This window comes from Protopterus annectens, chromosome 3.part0, assembly GCF_019279795.1.
Source record: "Protopterus annectens isolate FY-2018-M chromosome 3.part0, PAN1.0, whole genome shotgun sequence".
Taxonomy (NCBI): Eukaryota; Metazoa; Chordata; order Ceratodontiformes; family Protopteridae; genus Protopterus; species Protopterus annectens.
This window is the reverse complement of record NC_056731.1, coordinates 1,305,516,745-1,305,542,353: the sequence shown is the minus strand read 5'-3', so window position 1 is coordinate 1,305,542,353 and position 25,609 is coordinate 1,305,516,745.

Here is a 25,609-nt window from a genome sequence, read left to right as displayed (position 1 = left end):
TTTGTATTGGCCTGTAAAATCTGATGTGTGTCCCGAAAATGTCCCACTATGGCCATTTGAAAAGGTGGCAACCATAGCCAAAGAAGTTTAGTCACCAACACAATGACTGCAAATACCTATGACAGAAATACACAGAAAGCTTTCATGTAGCAGCACTTTATTACATTCAGATGTATTGCCAAAAGGATTGAAGGACTAACATCACCTGCATGCTATACAGGAACCAATTAACAGTGCCTTAATGAATCAGCCTGCAATTACCATAGTATTAATCCACTAAAGGATAGGTGTTTAAATATGGAAGGAACCCTCACACACATATTGAATATGTATGAAAGCAGTTCCTACACACCTGCATCTGCTATGTACACCCACCATCTCCCCCACACTCAAACCAATTTACAACACATACTGTAATAACATCACAAGTCATTCACTCACTGTACGACATCTGCAGAAGCATTAACATACCTTGTCAGAGACACATTAACATGGTCCTATGTGAAATAGTTGCTGTTATACAATGGAACAGCTGCTGATGTTACAGGGTTTGTTTGCATTAATCCCATTTCAGAGCGTTGTGTGTACACCATGAAGTGTTACCAATTACTGACTAACAGCACACCAAACCAAATGTGTCTGGTGAGCAAACTGTAAACCACCTAACATTTTATGCATAGCCATACAGCCTTGAGCTGCCCAAACATCCTTGCCAGACTGAAACATCTGCAGAAGTATCAGGTACAAACAAACTCTGCTTAAGTAGCAAGTCCTGAAATATAACAGCTCTACTCACATGTAGAACAACATCTTCTAGCCATTACACACAATCCACCTGAGTCATGAAGCTAATATATCCCTGTGTGTCTCCATATAGCTGTTGCACTACATCACAAACAACACATCTAGGCTGTCTTCCTTGAAAGTAAGTAAGAAAGTAAGGCAAAGGGACAACGCCCAAGTGGAGTACTCAATTATACACCACTGTTGCCATGGTTTTGGCTTATGGAGTAACTGCACAGCTGATCTGCATGTAATTAACTACTTTGGAACACCAATCGGTGGTCAGGATAGCACATGTTACTGATATTTAACTATAAAAGGTTGGCTTGTCACACATTTAAACCATCTGTATATACCAGCAGAACATTACAAAGAAGATTGAAACACAAACTGAAAAAGATTGAAATAACAGTCAACGACACCTCGGGTTACTAATAAGGTATGTAGAACACTCAGTATGTCTGTGTATGTAGTACCTGTTCTGTAATAATTAAAGTGTACGCAATGCATATAGTGGAAACACTTATCTTGTAGTGATGTATTGTTGAGCATAGTAATGCTTGTAGTATTTATGTGTGTACAGCTGTAGGCCACAAGGCAAACACTTCATGCACCACAAGGGATGCTACATAAGGACTTTGAACCCAACAATTCTTCTCCAGCCACTGTCAGTGGCAGGATTGGTCCAACATGTACGTGCTATAACAGGGGATAGTATATGTTGATATATTGTAACAGTAGGCATATGTATGGGTGTATTACTGAGAATAACATGTCAAAGGTGGACCTACTATGCAATTATGATTTGCATTGTGGGATATTGTGCCAATAACTGTGTAATGTAAAGTATTGTAGGCAGATATGTATTACATTTTACATAGCATTACTGTTATGTTAGGCAAACATTAGCTATGTCTATTGGCATTTACAATACACAATAACAGGATACATATGACTTGTAGTCACCCGACAGTTTATCAGCATAATAGCAAAGTAAAATGGAAGAGCTAGTTAACTATCCATGCACATAAGATATGTAATAGGTTCATAGGTTCATAGGTAGGTACTAGGCTGTCTGCCAAAGGGAATTTATGAACCTAGCTAGAGTGTGAGGTCTTCCTCCACCCCCTTAGGTTAGATCCTTGTGCTTCTGAACAGCAGAGCCATTAGTTCCCTGTGCCTCTGTCCAGCAGAGCCACTGCAGTGATCTCTGGGGTACATGTCTGTCTTCCATCCACCCGTCAAGGTTTCTCTTGAAGAGTGCTAGTGAGGGGCCCTGCCTGATGTACATTGGAATCATGTTCCAAAGTATGGGGAGTCTCCGGGTCAGGAATCTATCCCTCCAGCACGTCCTAGTTATTGTTGTGGTTAGGTTTATAACCCTAGAGCATGGGGCTCTCAGGGGCTTTTGTTTAGGTGAAGCATATCCATCAATACTGGGTTGGACATGGGTCTTGTATGTCAAGCAGAGATCACCTCTTAGTACGTGGTATGCAACTGAGTACAGCTGGAGTTTCTTTAGTTGGGCTGCATAGGTCATCTGTTTGAGGTCAGTAATCCTCTTGGTGTGGTACTGTTGTGGTCTTTCAAGCTGTTGCAGTTGTCTTATAAGGTACATCCCAAATGGGGTGTTGTATCCTTTAATGGGTCTAATAAGTCATGAGTAGAGAGGCAGAATGGTCTCCTTTGTTCTGGATGCGAACTCATTTGAGAATAGGGGGGCCATGTAGAAGGATATTCTAATCACCTTGGCAATATGGTCATCAAAGGAGAGATTGCTACCTACTTGGGTTCGCAGATCCCTTATTACCTTTTCTGTATGTAGGCTATGATATTGACACCAGGTATGTCTCAGTGAGATCCTTCTGGAGGGTGTCTGTATGAGCTGGGGAACCAATTATGGCCCCTAGTTTAAGTCATCTGCAAACCTTTTCAGCCAAAGTCCTCCTTTGCTTGCCTGTACCACAAAGAAGTATACACCGAACATGAGGGGTCCTAGGACCGAGCCCTGGGGGACGCCACTTGTAACTGGTTTACAGTCGGACCTAGGGTATGCAACTCTCACTGTGTGGGTTCTGTCCGTGAGCCGGTTTGAAAACCATCTCGTGACATAGGGGTTAATGAGCAGGTGGATGGGCATGTCGATAATACCAGAATAGGGAATGGTGTTGAAAGCCTTTGATAGAGCAAGGTAGGCTGTGTGGACCTTCTTACCCTCATCTAATGCCTTGGTAACTGTCTCAAAGAAGTCCACCAGGTTTAGCAGGCTTGGTCTGGCCTTAACAAAGCCAAACTGGGTGGGGTCAAAGGTTTGGAGGTACCCAATTTCTCTGTGAATGAGATCCATGATGATGCGCTCCACAGCCTTCCAGACCAGGCTAGTTAGGCTTATAGGGCAATAGTTCTCATGGTCCATTGTGGCACCACCTGAGTGGGATAACTGTTGATGTGGCCATTTAGGGGGAACAAAGCCTGATGCTAGGCTATTATTGAACATGGTGCTTAAGTGGGGAGCCAGTTCATTCTGAGGTTCATGAAAAATGCAGCCTGGGATGTTGTCCGGTCCCATGGATGCTGTGTTTATGGCTTTAGAGAGTGCAGCTTTTACCTGCGTAGTTGTGATTACAGGGACTCTGCATTCTTCCTGTATAGATATGAGCCCTTTAGGGGGTGAGAGGGGGGTAAAGTTAGCACTGAAACTATCTGCCAGGATGTTGGCAATATCAGTTGGTTCTGTAATGTTTGTGCCTTTATGCTGTAACTCAGAGTAGATCTGGGCGTTGCCATCGAGATTTTTGACATAGCTATAGAATGCTTTGTGGTTGCCCTTGGAATTAGTGGTGGTTATGTTTTCGTAGCTAGCTTTGGAGGATCTTATAAGGGATCTCAGCTTCTTACTGAGGCCGACCAGGGAGCTCCTCCACTCATGAGATTGTACTCTCTTTTGCAATAGTTTCTTTCTTCTGTTGTACAGTTTGTTTATGGTAGGAGACCACCAGATTGGCTTCCTTTTTTTGGAGGATAGCATCTTTGTTCTGTTTGGGATATCATGATCCATGCACTCATGTGAGTGCTTATAGAGTGTATTTGTGTAGGATTCAGCAGTTGTAACTGTATTGTCCATTTGCATGGGTGTCATGAAGTTCACCACTACTGCCTTAAGAAGCATGAAGTTGGCTTTGTAGAAATATTTTACTGTGGTTTCCTTAATGGGGGGGGGGGCATGATGTGGATATCAAGGGTGATTAGCTTATGGTCGGATCGGACCAACAAGGAGTTGACTTCAGGTGTGGAACACCAGTCACTCATGTTGGTAATGACTAGGTCTAGGATACTGTTGCCCCTGGTGGGGGTGTGGATAAGTTGATCCAGGGCATTGGAGTTTATGAATTCCAGAAAGCGTTGGGCTAATGAGTTGGTACATGAGTAGTTATTCCAGTTAATGGTGGGGTAGTTGAGGTCGCCCATTAGTAGGGTGTTTGGTTGAACCTTAATACTTTCCAGTACATCAAGAAAATAGTAGTGGGAATCCTAGGGCATGGTGGGGGATCTGTAGCAAGCTACAATTTGGATTGCGGCTTTGCCCAGAGTTAGTTGCACTTGAATAACCTCGGATGCATTGTGTTAAGCAACTAGCCTGGAGGTGTGGATATCCTTAATGAATATGGACACACCTCTGCCTTGGGTGTTTCAGTCCAGGTTACATGACTGAAAAGTGTGGTATGAGTTATAGCCTGGTAGTGCAGGGGTGCTCTCTGGAGCCCTGAACCAGGTCTCAGTCACTGCACAGATATCGATGTTCTCCATTACAAGGAGTGCCTCGAGTGATTGCATTTTGATATTTAGACTTCTAGCATTGAGTAGCATTTCCCTCAGTTTTTGCTTGCCTGTTCCTGTTATGGTGGTGAAAATGTTATTTGAACCTTTCCTGAAAAAGACATTATAGGGGCAGCAAGAGCCTTATCCAGTATCTGGAATCCTGGGGTTGACAGGTGCAGGCCATCTGTGGCAAAGCATCATGGTCTGTCAACCATGTCATCCCAAGCAGACAGATACTGGATACCCTTAGAATGACACCAGAAGCTTAGGCAATTGTTGAAGTCAGTCATTTTGTCCTTGTACTGCGGTATCATTCTGGGCAATGGCAGAATGCTACTCAGGGCTAGGGTCATACTTGCCTGGGCTACAAGATCGGAGAGCTCTTCCATGTCTCTTTTCATGTAGTCCAGGGAGGTACATCTCAGGTCATTCACACCAACATGGACAATGGCAGAGTCATATTTGTACTTGTTGTGGAGTGACCTGAGTGCATGGGTTATGTGGTGGATCCTGGTACCCAACAGGCAGCTGACAGTAAATTTCTCCTTGTTTAGCTTCATGAGTGGGAAATCAGTGTGCCTGACTATAGAGTCACCTATGACTAGTGTGTTGGGTACGTTGTTTTGCCTTATTGGCTGTGGTTGAGTGGCACACTGAGTCTGTGGGCTATGTGTCATTGGGGTTGTGTTGAGGGATGGAGGCTGCTTGCGTTTCTGCTTTGGAGGTCTTTGTTGCCCAGACAGATTATTATTGACAGCTTCCTTGAATGTTTTTGTTTTACTATGTGTGGATTTTGGCGGTGTAGATTTAGTGAGATTATGTGATGAGTGTGATGTGGTGCAAATGTTTACCTTCTCCACATGACTGTCAAGTTCAGTCTTGGTTGGAGAGAGCTTTACCTCCAGTTTGGCTAGATAAGTGCATCTCTCACAGGTTATAGTGTTGGGTGGTAGGACAAGAGGGTTGTATGTGTACATGGAGCAATTTCTACATTGCCTCAAGATGCCCATATTCATCAGATGGGCAGGAGAGAACACTGGGAGCTGATACTTGGACATGCCTGAATATAAAACTATTTTCCTCTAAATAAGTGAGGAAAGTGAGCACAAGAGCTGTTTTACTCTAAGCAAGTAAGAAAAGTACATACAAAAACTGTTTACCTCTAGGTAATGAGGAAGATTGAGTGCTACAGTAATTAGTAGCTTATTTAGTGCTTACATGTTCTGAACAAGTGCTGAGCATGAATAAGCAATCCAGACAGGGTCTTGGATAACATAAACACACTGCCCCCCCCCAACAGGTACACAGTCATATATCCATGTACACTACAGAGACCCTGTAAACACAACTATGCAGGTACAAGCTGTACTCAGGCTGCATGGGACCTGTCCACATCCCAGGTTGTATCATACACATATGGCAAAACAATTTGCTCTCCACATACACATCATGTAAAACATAGCTTCATGTCAGGCTGTGTACACACTGAATGGTGCACACCAACAGTTATCACAATCCACAATGGGGGAGACACCACTGATAATGGGAGGTACTGCACTACTACCCTGCTAAGTCTGGTCTGAAAGGCCATGAACCTTGATCAACTTATTTGATGTCAGCAGTACAGATGTAGATGACAGTAAGGTTGATTTCACACTGCATATCATAACCTTGCTAGGTGATAGGACAACATCACCCATACTGTGTTCCTCCTACACTCAGTATACTCGATGTACATTCCTGTGTCACAGGAGTGTTTTGCAACTGGACAACTGGCAGAACCAACACTAAAGAAGGTGTCTGGATAATACATGCACATCACACCAGTGCCAGCTACAGTAAGACAGGGTTAATTCATTGTACTCCCCCTCATTGTAGTCTATACCACACAGACTAACAGAAGGCATCTGCCTATTGTAGTATGCAAATGACTATGACCTAGGAGCAATAGCTGACTCAGAGTGTTGTGGACAACATACAGAAGGGGCTTTGTACATGAGGTGTGAGACATATGGCCACAATCTGACAGCTACATATTGCATTGTCACCCCTATGTTAATAATCCTGTACCCATGAACTACCACCTAGGCAGCGGTCAACATAATGGACACCATGTCTAAGGGATGCAGCTGGGCAGTTGTCTTTCCTGTGATAGTTACGTCAACACACCTGTCGGGTAGTCGTACATGGCAACCCTAATCATGACAGTGTGCCATCCATGAATATAGAGATCATTGTCCAGCCATACTCATCACTCAAGTGACCCATATCAGATCACATATTTCCTTTAAGGGGTATTGGCCATGTTCAGATGGCCTACACCAGTCTTCCCAATCCCCATCTCCACTATGTAGCATGATGCCTACTCTGAATCAAGCCATGTCCAACCCAGTGATGTTGGACATGCTACACGTACACATCCTGTTCTCAAACACATACTTCATGGACATCCATCTTCCTAGTACAAGGATCACCACATGCTGGACAGATCCTTGTCCCATACACTTTACATAATCCTGCCATACTATTGCATCCCTGTACAGCAAAGCTGCACATTGCCCCTCTCTCAGACATGGTGTGATGACCGCATGGTAAATGTATCAATAACCCTGTGGATCAGTTATGTGGGACTGCTTGACCTGGCCCCAGAAACTTGTCTGTCAGCTACAGCTAGGTAACCTTTCATTCTAGGCTCATACATGGCCCAGAGCATATAGCCTACTAGTTGACTTTGACTGTACATGCTATAGTTGATATCCATCCCTGCAAATACAATCAGGCTAGCCAGTGTTGCATGTGTATCACATGTGCAACACAGGTGATACATGGCAGGATGTTGAACTGCTGTACAGTGCCGTGTAGCTGCATATGGCAAAACACATACATTTAAAACCTTCCATGAGCAAGTCTGCAGGGTCACAGGTCATGTCCGTTAAGGCAGTGTAAGTCGTTATATGTGGCATATACACAGCATCAAGGTTGACTGCATTAATGTGGACACATCCAGGCATGTGCTGATAGGTAAGAACACCAGTACAGGCAAACAGACATGCTCACATCAAGACAGCATCCACATGGAGTATGAACAATGTAATCAGGTTACACACACATATATATGGTGATAATATGCAATCACCATTGAGTGTGAAATGTGTGTGACACAAACATGTCAGTGGTGTCAGTGTCATGTAGATTTACAAAGACAACTATTTAATTGTAATAAATGTGATACACATGTATGTTCAGCTGTAACTCTGTACATCTCTGAGTTACTGTGACCTGTCTCCATCATTATGTCTTCCAGGTATGCCGCGTGCAAGGCTACCACCTTATACCCACTTGGAGGATGTGGCCCTCACCCCATACCTACATGAGAATCATGATGTCCTGTTCAGCCATGTGCCAAAGGATGTGCCAAAAGATGCACAGCAGTGGGATTCCCTGTGGCAGGAACTTTGCAGGAGGGTTAATGATGTGGGTGGCCACAACCGCACATACCAGCAGGTACGCAGACACTGTACAGACCTAATTAGATGGGCGAAACAGCATGCAAATGCAATCACCAGGGAACAAGATGCAACAGGTGGTGGGTCACCAACCCAGCCCCCACTCACATGTACTGAGGAGCTACTAACCAACCTGGGGACACCTGTAGAACAACATCCACAAGCCTTAGCTGATATCGTGGAGGTGGGTGTCTCTCAACCATCGAGCCTGGAGTTGCCTGGTAAGGCACTTCTGCACATATAACAACTATATTCCATATAGTTACATGTGTCACTGTACAATATGTAATGTAACATCATAAGCAAGGCATGTATACACACATGCTGCATACTATAGTATGCTACTCTGTTTATGCACACATGTGAATATTCCATAGTATAGTCTATTGTACTGGTGCATATGTTAACATGCACATTGCACCCTGTAGCTATCATACAGGCATGGATAATGATCATAGTGCTGTGTCACTCCTATTTAGGTACCTAAGGCGTTCCGCTGCGACAGCAGCCCGTTGCAGGTGAGATTGTTATTATTTTTCAGGCGTGTTAATGCACAGATCTATCTGCCATGTGGCCATTTACCACATGTACACATAATGTATGGTCCTGTCACAATATACAGGTCGGACCTGCAATGCATCACAATGGCTACCCATGTGCAATACTTGCAAACCATGTGAAACACTGGCATGAAACCTCACAAACTGTCATTGCCAGATGTATGGACAGCTGTGCATACAATGGTGGAGGTGTTGTTCACTGTAGGGACATGTGCTACAGATCAGAACTACACATGTGGGGAATGCAAACAGTACTAGACAGTGAACTGGAGTATGGCCAGCCCACAGGCTTCACCGGTGTGGATTATACCCCTGCTATGAATGTCACACAATGTGATGTGCTATCTGACATGTCCATGACATATAGTGGGCTGGCTGCAACACTGCCTAACTATCTTGAAAAAAATATCCCACATACCAAACATACCACCCTTTGTCTGCATAACCCTGCCGTCAGTGGAGCATATGACATCTATGAGTGTATGTCATATGGGACAACACAGACATGTGATATAGATGCCCGTCACAACCATTTGGCCAACACATGTACACACATGGCCATAGAAGATGGCCAGTAACATGAAGCAATGCACACAGTAGACGTGATGTGCTTGTGTGTACACCCTGTAGTACATTGACTCCACATGGTCCGACTATGGCCTTTGTGTAATGGTTATATTGCAGATGTGGAACACTAGACATCCTACAGGCCTGTGCACATCTTGTATAGGCATGACATCAATCCAGCACATAAGATGTGTTGAACATCTTGAGTGTGTCATGACATGACAGCAGTCACCTGTGCAGTATCCACATACATACACAAACAACCACATCAGCCTACAGATACAGTGCATTCCCCTTGATGGTGTCGGACATCACTGTCATCCTTGCTCCTCGTGTGTGTGTGTGTGTGTGTGTGTGTGTGTGTGTGTGTGTGTGTGTGTGTGTGTGTGTGTGCGTGTGTGTGGTACACAGATGTCATGTGGGACATGGTGTACTGATGAGCTTGCCATGTCTAGCCATAGTTGCCAGACAGCAGAAATATTGTTGCAGATGTGCAGGGGTGCCATCACGTCTACTGTGTGCATTGCTTCATGTCGCTGGCCATCTTCCTCTCTTAAAACCTAGTTGCCTCGTGGTTTGAGCGTCTTTTCAGGCTTGTTGGCTGTTGGTGAAGCACCCTCCAAGAGGAAAAAATGCTGAGAGAAGAAGGGAGCCACTTTTGAGATTTTAAGTATTTTTTCTCTGTTTATTTGCTAAGTTTTTCTGCATAGCTGCCTAGCTTGAGCATTTTCTGGCTTGTTAAACTTGATTTCTGTATTAGTAGCTGTATTTAGAGCACAACCAAAAGCTGTTTGCTGAATTTCCTGTTTGCACTTAATTTTAAATCGTTTTTCTTAAAACTTGCATATTTTCTGTCCTTGACCTAGCACTCTTGTGTGGGGTCATTTACTGCACTGTTATAACTTGATATTACTTGTGAACCTCTGCTATCTCTGTAAAAACAAAAACAACAAAAAATCTTGCTTTTTCCCACTTTTCTGAGAGTTAAAAAGTTCAGTTACAGGCTTGCTGTTCCTGAACTGTTTGAAAGTTTCTGTGAGGCCATTTTGCTTGGGCTGAAGGAGGGTCTCTGTGTTCATCAGTGGCAGTGACTAACATTGAGCAGCTTCCCTGCCCCGGAGAGGTGGTTACTGACTTGAAACTGTAGTTTTATTGGCCACTAGGGTCATTTCCATAACTCCTTCATTTGTCCTCAGAGGAGTGGTTTAAGGTTATAACTTGTAGTTTATTGGCCATTTTGGGTCATTTCCTGTCTTTTCCAGCCCCTGCTATAAAGCGCGATTTAGCCCGATTTAGCGTGGAGTTGCTACCGTTGCACACTAGGGCAGCAGGTTAAGCAGGTTTAAACTATTCGGCTACCTAAAGTCCACTCTTCAAATTTTCCCTTAAAACTACCTTCCTCGAACTATACTACTGATCTAATCAGCTTATCCTATAATTAAAAGATCATCTCTACTTGACTCCAAGTAGACTATTCTCTATCTGTTAAACGTAGCACTTGCTCCTACAGTACTTATTACCTTGATACGGCACTCTTGTCATAGATAGTACCCCAAAAGGCAACCCCCATTTCTCGGTCACCCACGTCCCGGAATCTTTTTAAAGTTTTTTTGTCTATTCCTTCTAGCATGTCGAGGGATCAGTTGCTAGTGTCCCTCCTGCTCAGCTGGTTAACCTGGGAATATTGAGGCAATGTTACAATTGCCTCATGTACACAGACAACCCTCTCCTCCTCCCACAAAACACAAATACATGCGAGAGATGCAACTATACGGCAAAACTGGAGGCTGAGCTCTCTCAACATAGGACTGGCAAGACCAGTCAGGAGGAGAAGGTTACCACACACACTATAGACCCAGTCTCACATAGTACCATTACAACCTCAAATCATACACATAAACACACAAAGACATACTCGAAGGCTCTGATCAAAAATCTACCAAAACAGCAGAGGCCACCAAAGCAGACACCCAAACAACCACCACCTCAGAACACAACACCTGCAACACATAGACCTCACAGTCAGAGTGTCAAACAGTCACAGCCCTTAAGGCCAAACACAATGCCAGACACACTAGTCATTGGTGACTCCATAGTCAGACACACTGACGTCCCGGCTCACCAGACTGAGTAAGGAGAAGGTCACAGTAAGCTGCCTGTCGGGCGCTAGAATCCGCCACATAACGCAAGCACTCAGGTCTCTCAACAGCAGGTACAAATATGACTCGGTCATTGTCCACGCTGGTGTAAACGACCTGAGATGTACCTCCTTGGACTACATGAAAAGAGACATTGAGGAGCTCTCTGATTATGTAGCCCAGGCAGGTATGACCCTGACCTTGAGCAGTATCCTACCTTCACCAAGAATGATGCCACAATACAGAGATAAGATGATCAGCTTTAACAATTGGCTTAAACACTGGTGTCATTCAAAGGGGATCCAGTGTCTGTCTGCCTGGGATGACATGCTGGACAAGCCACGCTGCTTCAAGGGATGGCTTGCACCTGTCACCCTGGGATTCCGGATATTGGCAAAGGCTCTTGCCACCCCATAGTGCCTTTTTAGACAAGGCTCAAATTCTAAACCTACCACCCTAGAACACAAAAAGGAAAAAAACTAAGGGTAATGCTGCTCAATGCCAGAAGTCTAAATCTCAAAATGCACTTTTCGAGGCCCTTCTCAGTATGGAGAACATCAATGTCTGTGCTGTGACAGAAACCTGGTTCAAGGCTCCTGAGAGCACCCCAGCTATCAGGTTTTACCTCATATCATGCGTTCCGGCCCCAAAATCCGGACAATACTAAGAAAGGAGGGGGTATCCATATTCATCAAGGACACCCACACCTCAAGACTGGTGGCAACGCCCGATGCATCGGAGACCATCCAGGTGCAATTAACCATAGGCAAGACTGCTCTGCAAATTGTAGCATGTTACAGGCCACCCTCACAAACTCAGGAACCTCACATGGCCTTCCTGAAAACACTAGAGGATAAATGTATCACCAAACACCATCATACTAGGTGACTTCAATTACCCTAATATAGACTGGGAACACTACTCAAGCCCAAACACCCTATCCCAAAAGTTCCTGGAATTCATAAACTCAAATGCCATGGAACAACTAGTCACCATCCCCACAAGAGGAGATAACATACTTGATCTCATCATCACGAACATGGGAGCACAATGTTCAACACGGGGGTGTACCCCTCACTGGTGAGATCAGACCACAAACTAATCTCGCTGGAGGTCCTCATCCCCCCCACCTGAAATAAAACAGACCACAGTAAAGAACTTCTCAAAAGCCGACTTCACACTTCTAAAGCCTAGTGTGGTCTCCTTTAAGGCCCCCGAGCCGGCGGAAAACAGTACTCAAGCCGCTGAATCACTTACAAATGCCTTCTACCAGCACCTGCAGGACTGCATGGATAAGGCAATCCCAAGCAAAACAAAGACTCTTTGTACCAAAGGCAAGCGTCCAGTCTGGTGGACCCCAGCCATAAACAAACTCTACAACAAAAGGAGGAAGCTACTACAAGATAGAGCAAAATCCTTAAAAGGTAAGACACCCTTGATCACTATAAGTAAAAAACTAAGAGCTCTCATAAAATCATCCAAAGCAAATTTCGAGAGAAAAATAGCTAAAGACTCAAAGACAATCATAAGGCCTTCGTTAGCTATGTTAGAAACCTGGGAGGAAACTCCCAGATATGCTCAAACTAGTTCAAAATGATGTGAAGATTACTGATCCTACAGACATTGCCAACATACTGGCTGACAGGTTCAGTGCAAACTTCTCCCCTCCCGCAAAAGGAGAGATATCTATACCAAGCGATTGCAGCCCCCAAACATCTCCAGCCCAAGTGAGAACTGCTCTCAAAGCAAAAACACAGCATCCATGGGACCTGATGGTGTCCCCGGCTGTGTGCTCCATGAACTCAATGAGGAATTAAACCCACAGCTAGGACAGCTGTTTAATCAAAGTCTTACCTCTGGATACGTGCCAGGAGTGGCGCACTGCAACTGTGGTACCACTTCACAAAGGCGGTGCCTCCACCGACCCTGGAAATTACCGCCCATTAGCTTGACAAGCCTTATCTGCAAAGCCATGGAGAGGATCATAATGGACCTCATAAATAAAGACATAGGGAATTTGCAGACTTTGGATCCAACCCAGTTTGGCTTTGTCAAAGGCAGATCATGCCTTTTAAACTTGGTTGACTTTTTGAAACAGTCACCAAAGCCATTGATGAGGGAAAGGCAGTCCATACAGCCTACCTCGATCTGGCTAAGGCCTTGATACAATACCCCACTCGGGTATCATTGAAAAACTCATCAGCTTAAATGTCAACCCATACATCACAAGATGGGTTGCAAACTGGCTGAGTGACAGAACCCACAGGGTCAGAGTTGCTGGCGCCATGTCAGACTCAAAGCCTGTCACAAGTGGTGTCCCACAGGGCTCAGTCCTGGCCCCACTCTTGTTTGGCATCTACTTTTCCAGTACAAGCAAACACAGGAGGGTTATGGCTGACAAAGTTTGCAGATGACTGCAAACTGGGCGCCATAGTAGAAAACACATCTGATACAGATATCCTTCAGAAGGGTCTCACAGAAACGGATAACTGGTGCCAGAGCCACGGCCTAAAGTTAAATGCCAAAACATGCATAGTCATACCCTTGGAAAAACAAGGTTACCCCTAGCTACCAAATAGGTGGCAATCCACTGAGCACAGAAGAAGTTATCAGGGACCTGGGGACCCAGGTTGATAGTAGTCTCTCATTCGACACCCATGTAGCTAAAGTAGTTAGGAAGACCTTCTACATTGCCCACCTTATCATGAAGGGATTCTCATCTAGATCAAGGGAGGTCATAGTCTCCCTTTACTCATCACTCATCAGGCCAATGATTGAGTACAATGCCCCATTCGGAATGTATCTGACCCGACACTTGCAGCAGCTGGAGAGGCCACAAAAGTTCCTCACCAAAAGGATAAAGGGTCTCAAAATCTGTCCTATGCTGCCCGACTGAAAGAACTCCAGCTCTATTCAGTCGCCACATGCTCAGAGGTGACCTTTGCCTAACATACAAGGCCATGTCAAACCCAGATTTGATGAATATGCTTCACCTCAAAAATCTAGATCCATCAGAGCCACAAGGCGGGAGACTTAAACCTTGACACGGCTATTAATAGGACGTGCTGGAGGGATAGATTCATCACCCAAAGACTCCCTATGCTGTGGAACAAAATCCCGGTACATGTGAGGCAGAGTACCTCGCTGGCCTTGTTCAAGAGAAATCTTGACCAATGGATGGGAGATCACAGATATACCCCAGGGATAACCTCAGTGTCACTGCTCGACAGAGGCACAGCAAAATAATGGGTATAGTTCCCCATACTAAAGGGGTGGCGTAAGCCACAAAACGATGGGCTAGGCTTGTAAATGCCCTCGGGCAGATAGCCTAGTATGAACCTATGAACCTATGAACCTATGAACTTCAGTGACCTGTTTCACACATTCCACATCATGGTTTAGTGTGTATACACCTCAGTGATGTGGGTCACATTCCACAGTATATATGTATTGTATCTGAACACAGTCAAAGCTATGAAAGGTGTCTGTAACTCACACTGTATAGCAATAGAGACACCTCATGATTCCCTGCAATGGCCATGCACATCAGCTAAATATGCAGTATATCTGTAGGGCGGACATACAATACTGCATTGGGACACTATTACTCCACTGTATATTTGACAGGACACCATTGTCTTAAACATGTATGCATGTCATTGCACATGTCAGCAGATCACATGTCATACTACATGTGATTGTCAAGGTCATATGCCACACATCAGACAGGTGTACTGTTAACCTGTGCTGGTCTGGTGTAACACAGGGATGTATGCTAACTACTACCATGATTGTGTAATTTGCATGCCTTCTGCTATGACATATGTATGCTGTTGAGTGCAACCCAAGGATGTATGATAACTACAACTATTATTGTCTGAGCTGCATGGCATCTGCTGTATCACATGCATGTTGCATGCCTTCTGTCATATCACATGCATGTTGGGTGCCATAGCGTGTGTCTGTGTGTGTGTATGTCTATGCGTGCATGTGTGTGTGTGTGTGTGTGTGTGTGTGTGTGTGTGTATGTCTCTGTGTGTGCATCTGTGTGTGTGCGTGTCTGTGTGTGTGTCTGTGTGTGTGTCTGTGTGTCTGTCTGTGTGTGTGTCTGTGTGTGTATGTGTGTGTGTTTGTGTGTGTGTCTATGTTTGTGTGTGTGTTTGTGTCTATTGTATAGATTGTAATGTACAGTTCTTGTCTGACCCTCACAGGTGATGTAGGTGTGTTTCCCTCCTGTGGTCCATCTGATATAGTGTCCCCACAGACTCTAGCAGTGATGATGAACGTATGATTGAGGCACAGGCAGGGTTGTCAGTGGCTGAATCTGTGCCATTGGTTGCCATTCCACCTATATATCCCTCATCCCCGCACACAGTTCTCATGCCAACACATACCCCATCACCACTGGCCGCAGAGGAAGGACAGTTGGTGTGTGGTAGCTTGGAACAGGAAAGTGTGGAGGCTATGGAAGGTGTGCCTGCACACTATGGTATCAGCCAACTAACTGGTGATGCCCCACACAGTCATGTGGCCAGTGCTGCTCATAGGGGGACCTCTGGCCAACATGCCCCTGCAAGACAGAGCACAGCAGCTGGTGACATCAGACACATGTTTCAGGCTGTAATGGAGGCACAGGCACATGCTGCATGGCACAACAGACATGATCAGAGGCTTCAGAGTGCTGCTATCCGTACTTTAAACAACAACATCTAGGCAGTGGCTAATGCTCAACAGCAGATTGCTGAAGTTTTGGATAGACAATTGGGTGACATGGTCGTAGTCCTTGACTGTGGCATGACAATCCGTGAGCATGATCTGTCTGTACTGTAACATCTGGTAGGAGTGAGGCATCGGGCACATGGATGTAGGCCAGCTACATCACCTATTTCAGGTCTACGTGAACAAGCTACCTCACATGCCTGCTCCCATAGTGGCAGTAACAGCAGCAGTGCAGCTGGTGCTGTGCTGTCCACACCAGGACACAGCAGGCCATGTGCACATGGCCCTGGATGGTCCTAACAGGGACACGGTTCCAGTGGACATGTGTCATCAGACAGTACCCAATCTGCACCTCTGCCTGGTAGTGCCCGTGCAACCCCTGGCAGGCACAGGTTACGTGGCCGTGGCTGGACATCTTGAGCTGTAAAACCTGGCCTGTACAGTCCACAGCTGTCAATAATATCCCTGTGTAAGCTAGACACATGCCAGAACTGTATGCATACATACACACTCACACCGGAATCATATGTACGGCACCGCAACATACACATGCATAAAATCCACACATGGCCAGTTAGATCAAAGGCCCTAACCCATGCACATGATGTCATCCAATGGTGCAGCCTAGGCCTCTGGCAAACATTATCACTCTGTGCACATGATGATGCCTGTGCCGCATCCCTGTCATCCACACCATCGGTGCAGGGACATGCTCATATGGTCTGATGCACAGGGTGAACAGACTAGGAAGATAAGTGTAGATTACACTTGTTGTGTACTGTTGACAGGCAGCAGACATACCATGTAGTACAGGTTTAGAATGCATTTTGTACTGTTAACAGTATGTGTCTTGTGTAACAACAGTAACTGCATGTTGGTCATGATGTTCTACTTTCCTCCTTCAGGTCTAATTGCATGTGCCGGTGGATGTCAGTGTTTGCAATTAGTGTCCCATATGTAAATGTGGACTACTCACAGGTATGTATGAAAATACCAGCATGCACTTTGTAGCTTCAACATCACAGTTAGGAAGTCCCACGTTCCAAACACTTCTACTGATCCAAGAGCATGATAGCTGTGTATTAAGCTACTGTGGCTAGAGATGTGACATCCATACTGGATGACATCACAGGTACAGTTACATGGAGTGGGGAGTTAAGAGAGTGGTCTAGCTGATGACAAGGGTAGAGGCCAGTGGAAAGCGTGATGCCTCATTGGGAAGCAGTAATACACGTTCCCATGACAGGATGCGAACACACAACTACACCCACACACTCAGGTATTCACACACATGTATTCAGAGACACAGTAACACACTCACACACTCACAGATTCATCGACACAGTAACACACACACACACACACACACACACACACACACACACACACACACACACACACACACACACACATATACACAAACACTGTGGCATTCACTATTGAATACACCTATTCCATGCACATACAGATATCTCACATGTGTGAGATACACACCCCTGCCTATGTCCTGCTTTCTACATTGTAGTCTGTACAGATGTCTACAACAGTGTACAGGAGAGTGAGTAACAATTGAAATGTATTCCCTACCATACGTGACATATATGGACACACACGCAACCACACATGCCAGTACTGTGAATCAAACACCTGCCTATCTCATGATACATATGACAGACTTACAGCAGTATTGCACATGTTACAAAGTGTACTGATGCTTCCTTTGGCAACTGTGCTGATATATGCACATGGGAGATCTTTACTGTTACAAGTGTCAAGTGATTTACCTTCGGTGTCACCCTGACCACTGTCTAAGTTTTGAGTGTTCCCCTTCAATTAACAGAACCATAGTTTAGCGGTTACACAGGTTATTGTAGGACTGCTTGTGACACACCTGTGAGCTGTCCTCAGCAAACATCCATCTGCAAAGATGCCCTACCACTTAGTTATGTCCACACATCTGTCCATATCTGAAGTACATCTTACCGTACTGTCAGCATATCACCATATACAGTTGGTAATATTGAGGCTGCATTGAAACTGCATGATGTACTAAGACACACGTCACCTGCAAACATCAGCAACTGCACACGCATGGTATCTGAATGCACACCACTACATGTACATGTGTGTAGGTCCTACATTCATGACTTTTTGACATGTTTGTAGGCATTGCAATTGTTGGACATGTGTAATGACATACATGTCACATGGACTGTTGTATGATATGATGGGTGTCATGGGTGATCAGTACAGAGGGAATGTTACCTCTGTCAACATAGATAACACACCTTATATACTGTTAGCATTCATCAGCTATGGACCTACCTTCCATGTGCATGTGTGTAATGGCTGTAGCCACTTGTCTGCACAAAGGACAACAATATCTATGCTATTTACATATATTTTGTATGTGTGTGGCATGTACATATCCAGGGCAGGTACATGTATGTCATATCCAAACATGAGGGTGTTTACTGGTGTACAGCAACAGTCATCTGTTAATGCTGAAAATAACTGAGGGCCCCTGATATGTGTACTGCTGACCTGGTTACAAACAGTGGTATCATTGCATTGCATAACACATGATGCAACTGTATCAGTACATGGGTACTCTGCACAGTTGATGTAGAGCTAGGTACAGTCCACTGGTCAAAGGTCACATGGTGCTGTACTATTATATGTCCGAGGGCATTGTGGTGTCTGAGGGTTACATCCTAGAATGCAGCTTTTGACACTGTGACCTGCACCTGACTCATCTGTGATGCCTTTTGTGGGAGTACTGGTCAGTACATGTGAGTGGCCTTTATGTATGTGGGGATACCACCACATGGAGAGGTCCGTACCTGTGTTATGGCCCACATGTCTTGTTCTGGGGTATATGGTGGTAGTGCTATTGTGCACTACAGAGCCTTCAGCCAGGTGTTCTTCACTGCATGGATGTCAATATTCCCCATTGTTGGATCTACAATGAGCAGCTGTGATTACGAACACTACACATCTAGCACTGGTTAGCATAAGCATACAATGCAGTTGTCCTCTAGGTGTCAGGGTGTTATCCTGTGTTTAGGACATTTGACTTAGATTGGCAGTATATGGGCGAATACGACCTTGGTATTATCCCCACTCCCTTGATTCATGGATGCATGTGATATGTGACAAAGGCCTGTCTACTTTCAGTCATGTCATCCCAGAATGACAAACACTGCACAACCTTGTAATTACAGCAAGACATTGGCTCATTGTGTTGGTCAGGCAGTTGCCACTCCTAGCAAGACATCACTGCGACTGGTAGTATTGTGCTTGGTATAGAATGGTACATCTAATGTGATGGACAGCAGCAGACATGTAGAAGACTGGTGTCAGATATATGTAGTGCAGTGTTCCTGCTAACAATGACAACTACTAACACTGGAGTCCATTACAATGTGTTCTTTACATCTAACTGTAATAGCATGGCCACTGTGACCTTCCATGTTTAGAATCAGAGTGCATCCCAAACAGCTCTGTGCTACTAAGTGTATGAGCATGCCCAGTATAATCTTGTGTAGATGGACACATAGTGCATTCCGAACAGCTCTGTGCTACTAAGTGTGTGAGCATGCCCAGTAACACCTTGTGTTGGTTATGTGTCTCTATGTGTATGGGCATGGCCATTGTAACCCTGTATAGTGATAGTAGTCATCCATTCCACAGATGGGCATACTCCATTTCAGGATGGATTCCTACTTTAAACACGCAGGTTCACAGGTATGTACATCTTAACTGCCAGCATCCCTGTTGATGTCCACATTCCTAGAGGGTCATAATGACAGCCTTGAAATATGTAGTCTCTGTGGCGTGACTCGTAGCTATGTAGTATTGTAATAGTGATCTGTAGATAGGCAGGTGTTCTGATCCCACCACTGGTGTGTGTGTGTGTGTGTGTGTGTGTGTGTGTGTGTGTGTGTGTGTGTGTGTGTGTGTGTGTGTGTGTGTGTGTGTGTGTGTGTGTCCCAATCTGCCTGAGGACAGAATAATGCTTTTCGACTGCTCACACTCTATACAATTCCTATACCCAACTTCGGCAAGGCTGATGATGTCACCCACCTAGAAATACATCTCTGGGAGTGCTGTGACTCAGTAATTTTGGTAGCGTGTTCTGTAACTGCGTAACACTGTAGTGTGATAAAGTAGTTAGGTTGGTGTTCTAATCCCAGACTTGCCAACTGTGTGTGTGTGTGTGTGTGTGTGTGTGTGTGTGTGTGTGTGTGTGTGTGTGTGTGTGTGTGTGTGTGTGTGTGTGTGTGTGTGTGTGTCTGTCTGCCTGAGGACAGAATAATGCTTTTAGACTGCTCGCACTCCATACAATTCCTATACCCAACTTTGGCAAGGCTGATCATGTCACCCACCTAGAAATACACCTCTGGGAGTGCTGTGCCCCAGTAATCTTGGTAGCAGTGTTCTGTAACTATGTAATGCTGTAGTGTAATAAAGTAGTTATGTCAGTGTTCTAATCCCAGACTTGCCAATTGGATGTGTGTCTTCATCTGCCCGAGGACAGAATAATGAATTTAGACTGCTCACAATCCATACAATTCCTATACCCAACTTTGGCAAGGCTGATGATGTCACCCACCTAGAAATACACCTCTGGGAGTGCTGTGCCCAAGTAGTCTCAGTGGCGCATTCTTTAACTGCGTAATGCTGTAGTGTGATAAAGTAGTTAGATCGGTGTTTCAATCCCAGATTTGCCAACTGTGTGTGTGTGTGTGTGTGTGTGTGTGTGTGTGTGTGTGTGTGTGTGTGTGTGTGTGTTTTCATCTGCTGAGAACAGAATAATGCTTTTAGACTGCTCACACACCATACAATTCCTATAACCAACTTTGGCAAGGCTGATGATGTCACCCACCTAGAAATACACCACTGGGAATGTCGTGCCCTAGTAATCTCGGTAGCACGTTCTGTTGCTACGTAATGCTGTAGTGTGATAAAGTAGTTAGGTAGGTGTTTTAATCCCAGACTTGCCAACTGTGTGTGTGTGTGTGTGTGTGTGTGTGTGTGTGTGTGTGTGTGTGTGTGTGTGTGTGTGTGTGTGTGTGTGTGGTTGTGTGTGTGTGTGTATGTGTGTGTGTGTGTGTGTGAGGGTGTATTTCCGTCTGCCTGAGGACAGAGCAATGCTTTTAGACTACTCACACTCCATGCAAATCCTATACACAATTTTGGCAAGGCTGATGATGTCACCCACCTAGAAATACACCTCTGGGAGTACTGTCCCCCAGTAATCTCGGCAGCACATTCTGTAACTGCATAATGCTGTAGTGTGATAAAGTAGTTAGGTCGTGTTCAAATCCCAGACTTGCCAACTGTGTGTCAGTGTTTCCGTCTGCCTGAGGACAGAATAATGCTTTTAGACTTCTCACACTCCATACAATTCCTATACCCAACTTTGGCAAGGCTGATCATGTCAGCCACCTAGAAATACACCTCTGGGAGTGCTGTGCCCCAGTAATCTCGGTAGCACTTTCTGTAACTGCGTAATGCTGTAGTGTGATAAAGTAGTTAGGTCGGTGTTCTAATCCAAGACTTGCCAACTGTGTGTGTGTGTCTACCTGCGTTGAACAAGCACAGTGCTTTGTAGAGTATGCACTCTGTACAAATCACATGACCACCTTTCTCAATCCTGCTGTTGTCACCCACATAGGAATACACCTGTAAGAGTGCTATAACCCAGTATTCCCCGTAGCGCGTGCCAGAAATGTGTATTGCTGCAGTGTGATATGGTAAGTAAGGGTTCGAATACAGGATATGGCAAGTGTGTGTGTGTTTGGCTGTCAGAGCCTATGTAGAGGTGGTTGTGAGTGTCTAACCACTGGACATGTTGGGGAGCAGATTTTGTAGTTTTCCTAAATGGTGTCCATCGTATGACACATTGGCCACCTCACAAGGAATACAGATGTCAGTCAGCCACAGGACTTTGTTGGCAAGCCATACCCCTACATCTGGCAAAAGGCCTGGTAAACAAAGTATGCAACCCTACTAGTACCCAGTATATGTCCTGCACCCATTTGCCATACACAAACACACTTGCCTAGGATATCCCGCTATGTTGCTAGTACCATGCACATTGATGACAGATAGTAGGCATGGTGTGAATGCAGTGGGCTGCAGAGGACATGGCTCCCTGTACAGCAGTACAATAGGCACATAATTGCGGACAATGTACCTTCACTATGTTCCCCACTGTATGCCTGCAACATATGTGGTGCCATAAAATGTGATCCATAGAGGACATACAATGCCATACACATATGCCCTGTATGGACCAATGCCACTGACAACAGGGAATACCTGTATCATGCTATCAAAGCAGGTGCAGGGTCGACCTGCTGACTATAAGCAGGTTTCGCCACACCAGGCCAGTATTGGCATATAGGGGGATAACATTCTGTGTACACAACATGTGCCTACCAAACCAGGTTCACCTGTACATGTCACTGTACAGTATTGTGGGACATCCACATCCCAGACAATGTCCATGTGAAGGATTATCAAACACAGACATTGCATGCATTGCAAAGCTATGGTCATACACATTGTTAACCAGGATGTCAGGGCAGATCATGCTGTATCCATCTGTGTGGGACATTGCAGACACTATACCCTTGTACCACACTGCACACCATTGTCAGATGCACAATGCCAAGGATTATCCCTTGCCCAGCCATCTTGCACAGCCAACCAATACACACCCATGAAGCAATGCATACATGCATGTCAGTACTGGCACCTTGTGTCTGCGTGTGGGTTATGATGCTCCCAACCACAGTCACTCCCAGTATAACACTTGCTGGCATACTAACAGATATCAAACACTTTCATATGCCCTAGCCAATAGAAACTCCAGTTATCCCCTGTGGTGCATGTAGTCCTGTGCATTACTGCAGTGTGGCAAACTAAGTCATTAGGTTGTGTATTTGTAGCCCTGGCAAAGAGTGTCAATGAAAGTCCATTAGAGAGCGTGGTTGTGGTGACAATGGCATCCGTTCACGTGGACAGCCATGTGTGCTATACCTAATGTATGTCTACTATATCTTTGTTGCAGATGTCTCTCACCTACACACATATGTTCTTACAGCATAGGAACGTGTTGGCTTTGTGGCACATGTAGTAACTTCATGCAAATGTAATAGTAATGACTAGTCAGTCAGCAGTTTGACCTCTGTACTGTTAGACGTGTGGCAGACAATGCTTAGGATTTAGTCTCCAAGCCCTTCTCTGGTGTACTTTGTCTGTCCCTCCCACACACGTCGCGAGGCTGGTGAGTAACAATCTAGCTTGTAGCAGTCATACCAAATAAATATAAAGGAGTAGAATGTCACCTGACAGTATTAAAAATGTGTATAGTCTGTACTGAATAAACAAGACAATATGACAGTAATAGTCTCATATAGGTTATATTTGAATAAAACTGTAACCGCCTGTCAATAAAATTCTAAATTCTGGACAGCTTGTGTTTACTCTGGTATTGTATCGCTTGAAATGTTGCATGCACCAAGATCTGATATCTGAATAGTAATGTTTTGTTAACCACTCTTTCCACACTGTGCTATGTAAAAATATGCCTAAGAATGTCTGTATAAGAATATTATAATTACAAGGTCAGATTCTACCACCAAGAGAGAATTAGACAGAAAACATTGAAATAAGAGGCAGCAGTTTCTCATTAGCTCACTCTGATGAAACACAAATTGTTGTATTTTTAGCAGAAGCAGCCACGGTTTGAATCCTGGAAGTGGTAGTAAGCTGTATGCATAATTCCAAATAGGATTTTGTGAATATGTGTAAAAACAGTCAGGTAGAGTTAACATAAATTAACTCCACAGGTCTTACAGGTGAGTTGCTATGAGAAGGATGTAATTGCACACTGTATGCAAACATACCACTGCCTAACCCAAGGGCATAGGTTGTTGTAAAGTGAGGTAATTCCTGTAAAGTAATGATTAGAGCAATTATCATTAAAGTTGTGAGTACTGCAAGCATATGCAAGTTGTTAATTGACATTTCTCTCACCCACCACCACCACCATATCTGCACCAATATTCTAAACACACAAATCATTGGGTATGTTTTACACCAAACCTACTGTTAGGATATGTGTCCTATTGTTCAACAAAAATTGAAATGTGTTTCTATTAATGTTCCCTGTTGAAATACTATCATTGGTGGTCTGTTGCTATCAATGTAACTTGCATGCCATTATAATGGCTACTGTGGTTCCATATATGCATGTGTTCTGTTTGATATGCAGCTGTTCCAAATCTGTTGTTTTGGGTTAATAGGAATACCTATGCATGCTGTTATAACTAATTCTGAATGCATGACTAACCTTTCTCTGTTGTAAAACTGCAACACCATAGCACATCTGGGAAGGCCGATCCTAGCTGATCCACTTATCCCACCTCAACTGGCTGGGTCACCAGGCCCCAATACATCTGGGACCCACACCAGGATCTCCTCGTCTGCTGGTCCTGCACCACCTTTGGGTGGTACCACCTCAGGGGATGGGGCTCACCCCCCCTGGGTGCAGGCACAGACAGGATACTGTCACCAGAATACGGGTCTGGGCTCTGGTGCATAGCGAGCTCTGCAGAGAATTGGAAGATCTGCTATGCCAGCTTGAGGGCCGCATGATGCATTTAAAGGGTCAGCCAGCCCCTCCTGCTCAGCCCCCAGCACAGCCACCTTCGGGGCCATGAAGGTGCAGTGCTGACTGCCCATTGGTGGGGACCTCAGTCCCACTGTTACCATTTGGGGGCACGTAGGCTTCTGATTTCCAAACACCCCCTCCTCGTCCAAGATGTTTAGCCCCTACATGTGTCATATACCACCCCTGTATGTTGGCTTGTCTGTTGTCCTACCCAGCTTACCTCCCCAAATATACCTACTATCCTTCCCCAATATCCCACTCTCACCTTAAAAAAAGGGCAATCTGTTCCAAAAAAATAATTTTGTCCCATACATAGCTTTCCATTTTGCACACATGTCCACTGGACACACATGTAATCTTTTCTAATTGGCTTCACAACACATTATTGTTGTCCTCACAACTCTTTCTCAGGGGTTTGAGTGTCCAAATATACCACCAAATTCAGTATATATGCACAGCTGTTGCTGTAGAAGAAATGGACAGGTATGGACAATCCCTACACCAATCCTGCACATCCCTAGCTATCTGTCATATTGTTTTACCCTCTTCGTGCCCCCAATTTCACCACTTTCCTATCACACCTTTTTTATTTTTTTTTAAGGAAATTTGCACGGGGTTAGGTGGGAGTAAGCAGTAGTAAGTGGGACAAAGCCTGTTTGTGTGGTGCTAAATGATGCCTAAACAGATTAAGCACTTTTTAAGGCTTACTCTATGTGGGCATATATAACTGGAAGTTAGCATTGCTTACCGCCATGCAAAACCCACTTACAACTGCTTAAAAGAGCCTTAATCACTCTGTATCCAACAGTCCTTGTTCTGGCCAGTAACAAA